The 13,745-nt window shown below is 38.6% G+C and overlaps 1 protein-coding gene across 1 annotated transcript in view; it reads right to left on the bottom strand.

The window, feature by feature from the left end:
- Positions 1 to 13,505, bottom strand: part of LOC122809626 (cytochrome P450 2F2-like) — a 916,584-nt gene extending 903,079 nt beyond the window's left edge. The window contains exon 1 of the mRNA XM_044081263.1: positions 13,397 to 13,505. The gene's annotated coding sequence lies outside the window, so the exon portion shown is untranslated. The remainder of the gene's footprint in view (positions 1 to 13,396) is intronic.
- Between the last annotated feature and the right edge of the window lie 240 nt (positions 13,506 to 13,745).

Raw genomic sequence — 13,745 nt, 5'->3', positions numbered from 1 at the left:
AATGGTAAACCCACGGAGCTCAAAGTAGACACTGGTTCAAAGTGTAATGCAATGTCAGCATAAACATTTGCTAGAGTGAGAGCTGGTTTAACAACTTAATTTGACTAATTGTGCAAAGCTTGTTGCTTATGGAGGTGAAGAGATTCAAACCGAAGGCTAAGTAGTGCTTTCATGTTATTTAGCTGGAAACAGTTACAGTTTGCAATTATATGTAGTCAGAAGACCTGCACAGTCATTATTAGGTCTCAAAGACAATTAAGAATGAAACTGCTTTCTTTTACCAAAGAAGCTCATCATATACGCACATGTCCCAGTTACAGCTTCAGTGATGCTATTTTCTCAGAGTATGCTGATGTTTTCGAGGACAAGCTAGGCAAACTTCCAGTTGTGTACTCCATGAAGGTAGACCCAGAGTTCAGTCCAGTGGTCAGACCAGTTAGAAGAGTTCCAAGAGCTATGCAGGACAAGGTCAAGGTCCAGTTAGATAAGATGGTTCAGCAAGGTGTGATTTGTCCAGTCACAGAACCAACAGAGTGAGTGTCTTCCATAGTAGTTGCTCATAAGAAAAGCTCGGATTAAATCAGAATATGCATTGACCCAAGAGACTTGAACAAGGCATTAAAGAGACCTCATCATCCTATGCATACAGTCGAGGAGGTTGTCACCCTCATGCCAAGTGCCACTGTTTTTTCTATCTTAGATGCAAAGATTTCATTTTGGCAAGTAATGCTTGATCACAAATCTTCACTATTGACTACATTCAGCAGACCATTGGGTAGATACAGATTTCTCAGAATGCCTTTTGGAATAAATTCTGCCAATGAAGTCTTTCAGTGTGTAATGGAGAAAATTTTTTTGGGTTATTCGTGTGCTATAGTAGTGGCTGATTTACTAGTTGGAGGTAATGGAATGAAGAGCATGATAGAAACCTCAAGCAAGTTCTGGATAGAGCTTGTGAAGTAAGCTTGATTCTCAATCCTCTGAAATGTAAATCCAGGCTACCAGAAGTTATGACCAGACTCTTCCAAACAAGCAGCCATTCTCGAGATGCCAGCTCCAGACAATGTCCAATCCCTACAGCATTTCCTTGGTATAATTAACTATTTGGGCAAATTTATCCTTGACTTTAGTTAATTATCAGTGCCTTTAAGAGAGTTGACATGAAAAATGTTGCCTGGTCATGGCTGGAACAACACCAGAGAGCATTTGATAATCTCAAGCAACAAATTGCCAAACCGCCTACAATGAGATACTATGATGTCCACAAACCAGTAGTTCTTTCCTGTGATGCTTCAAAGTTCAGTCTTAGTGCAGTTATTCTTCAAGAGGGCAGACCAGTTGCCTATGCATCTAGAACTCTTACCCAAACTGAAATGCAGTATGCTCAAATTGAGAAGGAACTTTCAGCAATTGTGTTCGCATGTTCGAAGTTCCATAATTATATTTATGGCCGAGATATCCAAGTCTAAATATATCATCAACCTCTAGCCACTATTTTAAAGAAGCCTATGCATACCGCTCCAGCAACACTCCAAAGAATGAAGCTCAGATTATAAAAATAGAACTTCAAAACGGTCTACACAAAAGGCAAACTTCTTTAACTGGCTGATACCTTATCCAGATCACCCAGAAATACCACAGAGCAGCTTGATGCAGAGAAATTTGACTTTGATGTCATGGAAGTGCATAATTCTTCTACCACGAGACTTGATGAGCTCTGAGAGATCATACAAAGACTGATCCAATTTTGCAGAAGCTCAACCACTTCATAAATGTTGGGTGGTCTTCAAAGCAATCTTGTGTACCGCCAGAAGTACAACCTTATTTTCCATGCAGAGATGAGATGGTGATGGAAGATGGTATCATTTTCAAAGGTCACAAAGTTATTGTTCCTACTTCCTTACAACATGAATAAATTCAGATTTTGCATCATGCCCAGCCAGTTTCCAAAGCTACCAAAAGAAGGGCAAAAGGATGAGTATTCTGGCCTTCTCTGTCAAAAGACATTGATAAAGTGCTTTCATCCTGTTCAGCATGCAATAGTACTAAACCACATTTGTAAGAACCACCTCATCTAAGAAATGATTCCTGAACTACCTTGGTCAACAGTAGCCACTGACATATTTGAGTGGAACAATTAGCATTACTTAGTGTTGGTAGACTGTTATTCGAACTAGCTTGAGATCGATTTGCTACCTAACCTAAAATCTAGTGTTGTTATTACTAAGTTGAAACATCATTTCTCAGTCCATGGTAGTCCACACAAAGTTATTTCTCACAATGGTACCCAGTTTACCAGTCAATTGTTTTAGAAATTTGCAAAAGAGTGTGACTTATCCATGTTACTAGTAGTCCAGAATACCCACAGTCAAACAGCCTTGCTGAATGTGCAGTACGAGTGCAAAGCAATTACTAGAGAGGTTAAAGTGTGACCAATACTGATATCTTCTTGAATTTACTTAATATTAGAAATATACCCCGTGACAACCTACTTGGCTCTCCTGCTCAGAGACTTCTATCTAGGCAAACCAGAACAACCTTGCCTCTTAGTTCAATTTTGTTAGTGGCTAATGCTAAATACAACAGAGCAATCAAAGCCCAACTCTTTAAGAAGCATTCCTTTCAGAAGTCCAGCTATGATAAAACAAGCAGATTTCTTCATCCTTTGAAAGGAGAGACAGTGAGGATGCAAACAGTAAAAGGCTTTGATTGAATTGGTCAAGTGAGAGGCATATGTGCCGAGCCAAGATTCTACTTAGTGGAATATGAGGGTACAGAATACAGGAGAAACTGCAGGCATCTTCTTCCAGTGTCTGAAATGATATCACAGCATCTTATCTGTGATACAGGCTCTAGAGATCTCAGAGCAACCCTGAGAATGTTCATACTGAAGAACATGTCTCAGTATCCATTCCCATTTCTGATGATGTCCCCAAAGTTGAACATTCCTTGAAGGCAGTCCCCATTGCTAGATCCAGTTCTGTTTTTAATGTTATATGATCAGGTTGTATTTCTAGACCTAGTGCGAAATACACAGCAATCTGGGCATGATTGTTTTATATGTGTTTAATTTTGCATGATTGCATGTCAAAGAATTAGTTCTGTATAATTGAATGTTAAAAGATCATTTCTTTGTATTTGAATGTCATTGAATATTGCCTTTTGGTGTATGATCTATTCCTCAAAGAGGGAAGATGTAGAACAGAGTGTGTGTTGTAACTTTAAGTAGCATTTCCAAGTGTAGGCACATGCATATAAATATGATCACGTGCAGGCAACAGTGACATTTTGAGAGAACAGCCATAGTGTTAACATGTATGAGTATAGTAGTCAGTCTGTTTATAAGTTTATTTAAGTTTAAGTTACTAAGCCTCTATCCAGATGTGTTTTTGTGTAATAAAGCTCCTTGAATCGAACCCACAACTGTTCGTCTGTTTTATCCTGACCGGGCGAGCGACAAGTGGCAAATTCAAAAAGCAACTAAAAATTCATTTCTGACATGCATTCATCTATACTTGTCAGGAAACAACCTAATGAATTTTTCTTCTTCTCTCATTCAACATATCTGCTTGGTATCTGTTATTTAAACTGTCTACACATATTACTCTGCAGTAAGAATATATGCTATTAAAAGCATCTTTGTTCTTCTATGTCATGATGTTACTCTGAATTGTGTATTACATATCTTTTTATTTTAGGCATTGCTATATTCCTTGTATATAACTTAATGCTAACCATATTTAGCAAACATATTGCTACTGCATTCTCAAAATAATGTACTTTTGCCTTGTAAATATACATGTTGCATACTTCTCTTTCTCTGTTTTTGTACTGTTAAATATCTTACAACTTGAATTGTTAGTTTTTTTTTCTTATTTTTTTAATTACTTTCCTGGAGCTTTTCTCCTCAAGTCTTCACTGAAAAAGGGCTCTCGGCCCAGTAGGAATAACCTGGTTAACAAATGTAAAAATAAAATAAATAAATAAATACTACTACTACTGCACAATGGAGCCTCCTATACCGAGCCAACAGATATTGCCAATATACTGGCCGACAGATTCAGTGCCAACTTTACCCCCCCCCAAAGGACTAATCACAATACCAGTAGATTGCCAGGCACCCAATATTACTGCTGCATGGGTTAAAACAGCACTGTCCAAAGCCAAGAACACAGCTTCTATGGGACCTGACATTATCCCTGGCTGTGTTCTACATGAACTGCAGAGTGAACGGGCACCTCATCTGTGTGCCCTGTTCAATCACAGCCCCACCTCAGGCTTTGTCCCTACCCAATGGCGCACTGCTACAGTCAATCTCTCCACAAAGGAGGAGTGACTACAGACCCTGGGGACTATCGCCCCATTAGCCTGACTGATATGCAAAGCTATGGAATGCATCATCATGGACCTAATAAACAAGGATATAGGGAATCTCCAAACTCTGGATCCCACACCGTTTGGTTTCTGAAGGGTACATCATGCCTGCTCAACTTGGTCAACTTCTTTGAGTCAGTCTTCAGAGCTGTGGATGAAGGCAAGGTGGTTCATAAAGCCTACCTTGATCTGGCCAAGGCTTTTGATACCATTCCCCACACAGGAGTCATAGAAAAACTCACTAAGCTAGGCATCAACCCCTATATCACTAGGTGCATTGCAAACTGGCTAACAGGTAGAACCCACAGTGTGAAAGCAGCTGATTCCAGGTCAGACTGCTGACCAGTCATGACTGGAGTCCCACAGGGTTCAGCCCTAGGTCTTCTCCTGTTTGGTATCTACTTCTCTGAAGTCCAGACCAACACGAAGGGACTCTGGCTGACAAAGTTCGCAGACTATTGCAAGTTGGGAGCTATTATTAACTCCCTAAGTGATGTTGACATCCTACAGAAAGGTCTCACTGAGGCCAGTGACTGGTGTCAGAACCATGGCCTTAAGCTCAATGCCAAAAAATGTGTCATCATCCCCTTTAGGAAATCCTGGTTCCCATGAATTACCACATCGATGGTAGTCCACTGAACACAGAAGGTGTTATAAGAGATCTGGGAACACATGTTGACAGCAACCTCTCTTTTGACCACCACAGTGCCACTGGGGTCAGAAAGCCCTTCTATGTGGCACATCGCATTACTAAGGGTTTTGCATCCAGGAAGAAAGAGGTCATTGTCTCCCTCTACTCTTCCCTCATTAGGTCAGTCATTGAGTACAATGCCCCATTTGGCATGTACCTCACTAAACACCTGCAACAACTAGAAAGGCTGCAAACGTAGCTCACAAAGAGGATCCAAGGCCTTAAACATTTGTCCTATATGGACAGACTCAAATACTCCAACTATTCTCTGTCTCATATCGCCTATTTAGAAAAGCCACGTCTGACCCAGCTCTTTTAGAAATGCTACATCTAAAGAAATCCCAACCCCTCTGCACCACATGCTCCAGAGACCTCAACCTCATTACTAAATAGAAAATTCACCCCAGGGATCACTCCAGTGGCTTTACTCGACAGAGGCACCGGGAACTAAGGTTGGGTGGCATGATACCAGGGTAATCCTATGGGCTAGGCTTGTAAAGGCTGCAGGGCCATTAGCCTAGTACACACCTATGAACCTATGAATAAGGAGGTAAGCTATAAGAATATACCAATTGTTTTTAATAATGTTCTGAATCAAACATGTGTGTCAGTTGTAAGAGTATACCTAAGTTTTATCATATTTTTATTAGATCTAAAATTAGTATTCTCATCTAAATTTTTATCTACATTTTTATTATCATTTATATGGTCTTTACCTTGATTTATGTTGTAAACCCCATTACTGGGGGTGAACCTGCTGCATGCAAGCAGGAATATATATTTGGTTCAAAAAAATAGGTCTAGACAGACTATCACAAGTATCAGGTATTTCTGGTTTCTGTTCTTTTAGCATATTGCTATCATAACCTCTGGCTTGAAAATCTTTAATAACATAGTCTAGTTGTTCATTCAACATGCCATTATTTATTGAAAAACAATTAACACCTATACTGGACAAATATGACTTAGTATTAAAAGACAGTAAACAATTTCTTGAATAGCTTTGAATTCTACAATTTTGTGATTTTGATTTTTTTGTTACCATGGATGCTGTATCTCTATTCACCATGATTCCCAATTCAGAGGGGATAGAAATGATGAAAGTATTTGTTTTAAGAAATAGTGAATACAGTGTACAATACCTTGACCTTACATGTTTTTTACTGGAAATGACTCTAGAACACAATGTGTTTATTTTTGAGCACCATTATTATTTGCAATTGGCTGGCGTAGCTATGGGCAGTCCTTGTGCCAATAGCTACGCCAACCTTGTAATGGCAGAATGGGAATCTCAATATATTGAATGTCTAATAGGGACGAATATAGCATTCTTTCATCATTTTGTAGACAGTCTTTTCCTTTTATGGAAAGGAACTGAGGCAGAACTTTTACAGTTCTTTGATTATGTGAACACAAGAGTCAGTTTCCTGAAGTTTACTTTTGAATACTCTTCTGAGTTTTCACATTATTTGGATGTACAAATACAGTGGGATAAAGAAGATGGCAGTATTTCCACAAATGTTTATAGGAAAGAATGTTATGTACCTTCTTACCTGCATAGAGATAGTATGCATCCGGGACATATATTCCCCAATGTTATGAAGGGACAAATGTTACGTGCCTCAAGGCTAACAGCTAATGATATGGATTTTGAAGAGAGCTTGGTAAAACTCACCAAAGATTTTGAACATAGGGGTTATAATAGTACTAAAGTTCATAAAATGAGTGAAGTAATTAGGAAGGAGAGGAAGAATCTTGTTAAACCTTATTTTTACTCACCCCAGAGAAGAAATGTTTCAAACCACAGATCTAGAGACAGAACATTTTGTTTTAATTTAACATACAGTAGTGAAGTCAATGTTTTTAAGAATATAGTTAGTAAACATTGGCATGTTTTGCAAACTGATTATACAGCTGGAATTCTTGGAACTAAGCCCTCTTTTGTTTACAGGAATAAAGAATCTTTAAGAAGACAGTTATGTTACCCTAAACATGAAGGGCAAGATATGAACCATATACTGACAGGTACTAAGAGATGTGGTGCTTGTAATTTTTGTACTACTATAAATGAAGATCCGAGCTTTATACATCCTGACTCTGGGCATAAGTTTATGTTTAATGATAAAGCAGCATGTAACACCAAAAATCTAGTATATTTAGCTAAGTGTATGACATGTAGAAAATTTTATGTTGGCAAAACCATCAGACGTCTTCGTGAACAGATAACAGACCATTTATATTGTATTAGTAAAAGATTAGAGTACAGTGCACTTGCTAAACATGTAGCACAGGAAGGGGATCAGCATAAATTTGCCTTTCAGGTATTGGAGGTTACCAGGACTTATATGAGACTAGGTGATAGATACTATTAATAATACTGAACGTAATGAAACTAGATGGATTCTTAGACTCAGAGCACATAAAGGCTCTGGTCTAAATGATGTAGTTCCCCTGAAACCAGAATTAAAGAACAGGGGTTTGAGAAAGTAATTTTACATAATATTTATACTATATTAGTTAATATAATATGTAAAAATATATCTAGATTTTCAGGTCATTTAGAGTATAGTAGAATTCTTAACAGTTTTTATGTATCTTTTTTATACATGTTTTTTTTTTTGTTTGTTTTTTTATGAAAGATGTTTTTACTGTGGTTGTCTTTTTAAATAGCTCTCTTCCTGAGCACATTTGCTACTGTTTTACATATCACATGACTAATTATTGTTAATTGATGGAGTATTTAAACCAGTGTTTTTTTGGTCTTTTTGTGATCTGAAGAAGCAATTGTTTGAATTGTGAAAGTGCTCATCTTTTTTATTAAACTTTTTGACTAAATTGGATTTGGAATTTCATCTTTTATCAGCCATGGAACTGCACTTTGCTTGTCTTTTACATGCCATCATTTATGTTTAGCCTAGCATGCCTCACCACCTGGCTCTTAGGAATATTAGAGAACAAAAAGGTGGATGCATGCTGTTTTTATGCAGGTAGCTGTTTTTATTAACTTGTTTTTTCAGTACTGCTGTTAGGTGTCTTTATTAATTTAATATCTAAAAATTCCATTTCTGAGAAGGAGTTAAATTTCTTCAGTTTGAAGAAGTGTGTTATATTTGTGATACATTAAACAAATTAATCAAATTCAAATCCACTACCATACTGAATGCTAAAAAATATTGCCCAGAAAGTGCTTTTACACTAAAATATTGTTTCTAAACATATTTTAGTAGAGAAAACATGTTCTTCTCCCTACATTGCGAAGACCACATTTGCATATGCATTTTCAAGAGGGATGCCCATTACTACTCCCCATTTCTGTAAATAATATTCCTTTTTATATATAAATACATATTTTTTAATACCAAATCCAACAAGGTACATAAAGTACGGCTGTCTAAATTATTCTTGGGCATATGTTTACTGATAAAAGATCTTAGAAAATCAATCCCTATGTCATTCGGTATCATACTAAAAAGAGATCCTACATCGTGTTGCAAACACTTATAAGGAAATGGCATTTTGATTAGACTAATCCCAAAGATGTTTCAGAAAATCTATGATATCTTTTATGTAACTACATGACTCAAGAAGGGTTCCCTCAAATTTGCTTCTAACTATTTAGAAACGGGTTCAGTAATCCAGCCTCTGTCAGATACTATAGGTCTCATTGGTGGCTGTTTTAGCAACTTGTGGATTTTGTTTAAACCATAGAACAGGTGCTGGCTTTGTGGGAACATGAGTGAAATTCTTGGCTAGGCTTATAAGAGCCTCCGGGCCAATAGTCTAGTACTGTCCCGTGAACCTATGAACCTATGTATGTATAGTAGGATGAGGTATATGAAAGCATGTAATAAATCTGTTGTCAAATATCCATCTATGAACATATCATATAGCTGGCTATTAACTTTTGTAACAATGCCATTCACTTTCAACTTGTCTGTTTTAATATATGTAACAGAATCACATGACAAATAGCACCATCATATTCACTTTTATCCATTCTGATAGCAGCTGTACTTCTGCCTACATTTGTAATAACTATTTTGTTTTAACTCATCGGTGAATCCAGTGCTACTTATTCATCAGTTTTGAAATTGTATTATTAGTCAACTCTATTCTCATTCTGAAACAAATCATTAATGTCTCTTTTACATGCTTGTTGAAAAATATTCACTACATTATTAGGAATAAATGTACTTTTTACATTCATGTGGAGTAAAATCTGTATTTTTCAGGGAAAAACAAAACAAGTTTGGTGTCCTGGTAAACAAATGTAAATCAGTTAATGAATCGTTTAATTTGCCATTCAAGGCCAGTACAAAGGTCATGGCCTTCTTCAGAAGAGATAGTTTTGAAGCTGTTAGGACATACAAAGAGAGATTGTATGCAATGTATTCTCTCTGGCTAACTCTCTTCTCCCTTTAATATGATCTTCCACTTAGACCACTGCTTTCCCCTAATCTGTTGTCTTAGTGAACTTTTCAAAGAAGTCCACAAGGTTCAGTAAGCATGACTTTCCTTTGGCAAAACCAAACTGGGATGGATCTAGTGTCTGGAGTTCTCCTATGTCCTGGTTGATAATTTCCATGATAATTCTTTAATTGGGCTTTGCAAATAATAGTAGTCATACAAGGGGGATGACCGTCAAAGTCCACCATTCATGTGGCACAAAACCTGTTTAAGGCTATAGTTAAATAATGACTCCAGAGATCCTGATGTCATATTTTACACTGTTCAGGAGGCATGCTATGATGTTAACAGGGTCCACTGAGGCTGTGCTCTTGGCTTTAGCAAAAACAGCTAGTACATGCTCCCTAATCATAGCTGGAGGTGTTATGTTTAAGAGTATCTCTTGAGGGTGGTTGGGGGGTGAGAGAGCGATAAAGCTGGAAATGAATTTGTTAGCTAACAGGTTTGCTATATTGCCAGGCTTAGAGAATGTGTCACCATAAACCACCAGTTCAACACGTATCTGTGTGCTGCCCTTGAGGTTTCTGACATATCTGTAGAAGGTCTTATGGTTATCTTTCACCTGGGAGGCTGTCTTAACCTCAGAGTTTGCTTTGTTTGACCTAATTTGCCCACCAGTTGCCTATTTAGTTTGATGATAGAGTTTTTATCTTTATGGCCTTACCCTACCTGATATTTGCCATATTTTTTTCCTTTGGTTGTATAAATAATGAGATGCCAGCAGGATGTTTTTTTCCTGGGCTAATCCTGTGCTTTTCTCTAGTAGGTGCAGCAGCTTCTATGCAGCAGCTGACACGATTGCCCAGATCTTTTGAGAACAAGTCAGCATAGGCTGTTGTGTTCTCTGGGGTTTGGAAGAGCATTGAAGTTTGACAAACCATCACTTAACAAAAGGTAGTTTGCCTCGGAATAGTTCCTAACTGTTACTGGTTTTACTGAGGTTAAGGAGTTGATTCTGATTTTGAAGGAGGCAACTTTATGGTTGTACCTTGACAGTGAGGACAAGACATTGGTGGGTGTAGTCTTCTCCCATATTTGTGAGTATGAGGTCTAGTATGTTGGAGGCTGTAGTGGGCATATTCACTATCTGGTCAAGGGTATTTGTATTTATGAAGTCAAGAAATGTCTGTGCTGTAGATGTGAGGCTGACGTTTATTATGTTAACAGGGTAGTTTGTGCTTTGGTCTCCTGCTTGTCAACTCTATCATTAATGACATTCTTCACAATGGTGAAAGGACCCTCCCAGAATGCCTGTAACTTTTGTGTTTTATAGAAAAAAGTACCATCACATGCTGCCCTGCAGAATATTCACTGTATCTGGCTGTCCTGCCATAATAGGACTTTTGCTACTGTTGCCTCTATGTTAGGTGCTCAAGGGGTGTCTCCCTGAGCTTTCCAAGCTACTTGTTGGAATCACACTCACCCTCACACTCATCATACATCAAATCCAGTGATTCCCTTACCTTATGACCATACAGTAGCTTAAAGGGTAAAAAACTTGCAAATCCCTGGGGTACCTCTCTGTATGTGAAGAGGAGATGGGGCAGATATTTTACCACTCCCTCTTGAATTGGTCTGCAAATGCCCTCAACATGATCTTCAGTGTAGAGTTAAATGTCTTTACCAGGCCATTTGCCTGTGGGTGGTAGGAGGTAATATTTAGGTACTTTAACCCACAAAACTTTCCCAAACATGCCAGCAGATCTGACATAAAGTTGGCACCCCTATCATACTGCTCATCTTACTTGATGTTTCCTGAAATCTCTGTCTTCTCCTGTCACTAAAGTAGACAGTTAGATGGTACATGCCCCATTTGGTGACATTTAAAACATCTAGCCCCAAAATCCAGGCATGTACCCAAACCTGTGACTTCTCCTTTGTCCTACATAGCCTGCTGAGATGGCATAGGCTGGCCTCACACTCCCTGCTAATTACATATTACAAATCCAAGATAGCATAATAGTTGAGAAAACAGCAAACTCCCATTGTCATGTATTTAAAATGTGGTAGGAAAACCCACCCTGCTGAAATTGTCTGACAAAGCATTTGTTACTTTTTCTGCATCAATGACAGTGCCCTAGCTTCTGCGTACCTAGTGGCATAATCCACCACCACAAGGAGATATCTTGTATCTGTGGAATTTGGTTAGTGTACTTAGAGATTCCACAATATCCATGGTTTCTCTTTTAAACAGTTTCTCAATAGCAGACAAAGTCAACAAAGCAGCCTTGGCTTTGGCACTACCGTTGGCACCCTTCATGCACTGCTCTGCTTGTTAGTCCTTGCAATCCCAAGCCAACAAAAATTGTACATAAGCTACCTTTTACTAAACTTTATGCCTGTATGGCCTGCAAAAGGAATATCAAAAGCTATGGCCAAAAGTGAAAGTCAGTAGGCCCTGGGTACTACCAATTGCTGTGTTACTTTTCCCTGTAACCCTCCTTAGGTTCCCATTCTCTATACAGCAAACCTCTGTCCTAGTATGTGGACAACCTCTGCCCTTGAGCATGTAAAGTAGGATCTGATAAGTAAGCCTACCTCAAAGCCTCCTTAGCCACCCTTCCCAGATCCTCTTCTAAAAGAGGTAAGGTACCATTCACTGGTGGTGCCTCAAGTTCTGGATGACTACTGTCACTTAATTCTCCTGCAAAAGTGTAACCTTGCAAGGAAAGTGCAGTACCTTTCCCACGCTGTGGCTCAGATCCTTGCTTACTGTTACTGACCCGATCACCACATTACCAGCCTCAGATGAAGGTATGTACTCTGGCTGGGTCTCCCTTTTACTGCTTTCCCCAAGTTTGCATCCATCTCTGGCTGTATGCAATAACATGCACATTAGGTATTACATTGTCAAAGTCATTCCCTGTTAGAATGACAGCAGGAATGTCCTCAAACACAGCTTCCTGCTTGCTACCTTGCCCACTTCTTCCCAGTCCAGATATACTCTGGCCAAGGGTACCTCAAAAGGTTTCTCACTTAAGGCCCTAATTGAAGTGGACTGCCCAGAGAAATAGTGCTTCTGTCTGACCACTGTAGGCTTGATTATTCTTATGTTTGAAGCAGTGTCTCTTTTGGCAATGGCCTCCTCCCTGTCTAATGGTATAGGATTCAGACTTTTGTGATAACCAGGTACAATTGTTGTCTCTATGCAATAGGTCACTGTCATAGTGCTAGTCTTGCATGATGTTTCCTGAGATTTTTGACCCCTATCATAGTGAACTGTAAGACTGCGCATGTTCCATGTGGATACATTTGAAATATGTAACCCCAAAACCTGGGCATGTACCCAAACCTCTGACTTCTACTTTGTCCTACATAGCCTACAGAGATGGCTGAGGCTTCCCATACACACCTGGCTAATTATATATTATAACTCCAAGATAGCACAATAGTGGAAAAACAGCAAACTCCCATAGCCATGTATTTAGACCAAATGAGTCTAGACCAAATGAATGACATCCTCCTCTGCAATGTTACACTCCAAAGTGGCAACGCAATTCTTATGTCCTGAAGCTTAATGCTAAAGGTTTGTTCTCTGGCCAAAACATCTGCATGCATTTCAAATGTGGTAACAGTATATCCACTAATCCCTCTGTAAAAATAAGTGTTGATTTCTGCAGTATTTTAAGTCCTGCTTTCATCTGCCTTTCTCCAACTAAACAATCTTTAACCTTGATATAATTTAAACAATTATCACTGAATTTAGAAACAGTATCCATTGCTTTATCCTTAAGTAAAGGAGTTAAAGACATCACCCTCTGGCCTTGGTTAATTTGGGACTGAATATACACCCTCTCAAAGGCCCTTACAAAATAATCCAGATCATCCCCCTATTTGTACTGAGGAAAAATGTGTTGTACTGACCTGGGATTCCTGTATTATTTTCTACTTTTCCATGAATAAAGTGCCTCTGGCATAGAATGATCTTTTCCTTTTCATGCTGTCATTGTTATTCTCTCTCATTTACTTCCAGTTGCTGCATTCACTTAGCTGCCTCAAGATACATGAGCTAACCACCCTTTGTCTGCCTCCTGCACTTTCTCTATATATTGCATCATGCAGTGACAGATTTACCGGTGAGGCTAGGGGAGCTGATGCTCCTCTATCAGAGACACATCCAGCACAAAATTGCATTAAAACAATTTCTTCTTTAATGATGCAAATGTCTGTGCATCTGTCTGTTATACAAAAGGACATGGACAGATATAAAACA

Source organism: Protopterus annectens, chromosome 8.part0 (genome assembly GCF_019279795.1).
Source record: "Protopterus annectens isolate FY-2018-M chromosome 8.part0, PAN1.0, whole genome shotgun sequence".
Classification (NCBI taxonomy): domain Eukaryota; kingdom Metazoa; phylum Chordata; order Ceratodontiformes; family Protopteridae; genus Protopterus; species Protopterus annectens.
The sequence above is the reverse complement of the archived record's forward strand: the minus strand, read 5'-3'. Positions and strand labels throughout refer to the sequence as shown.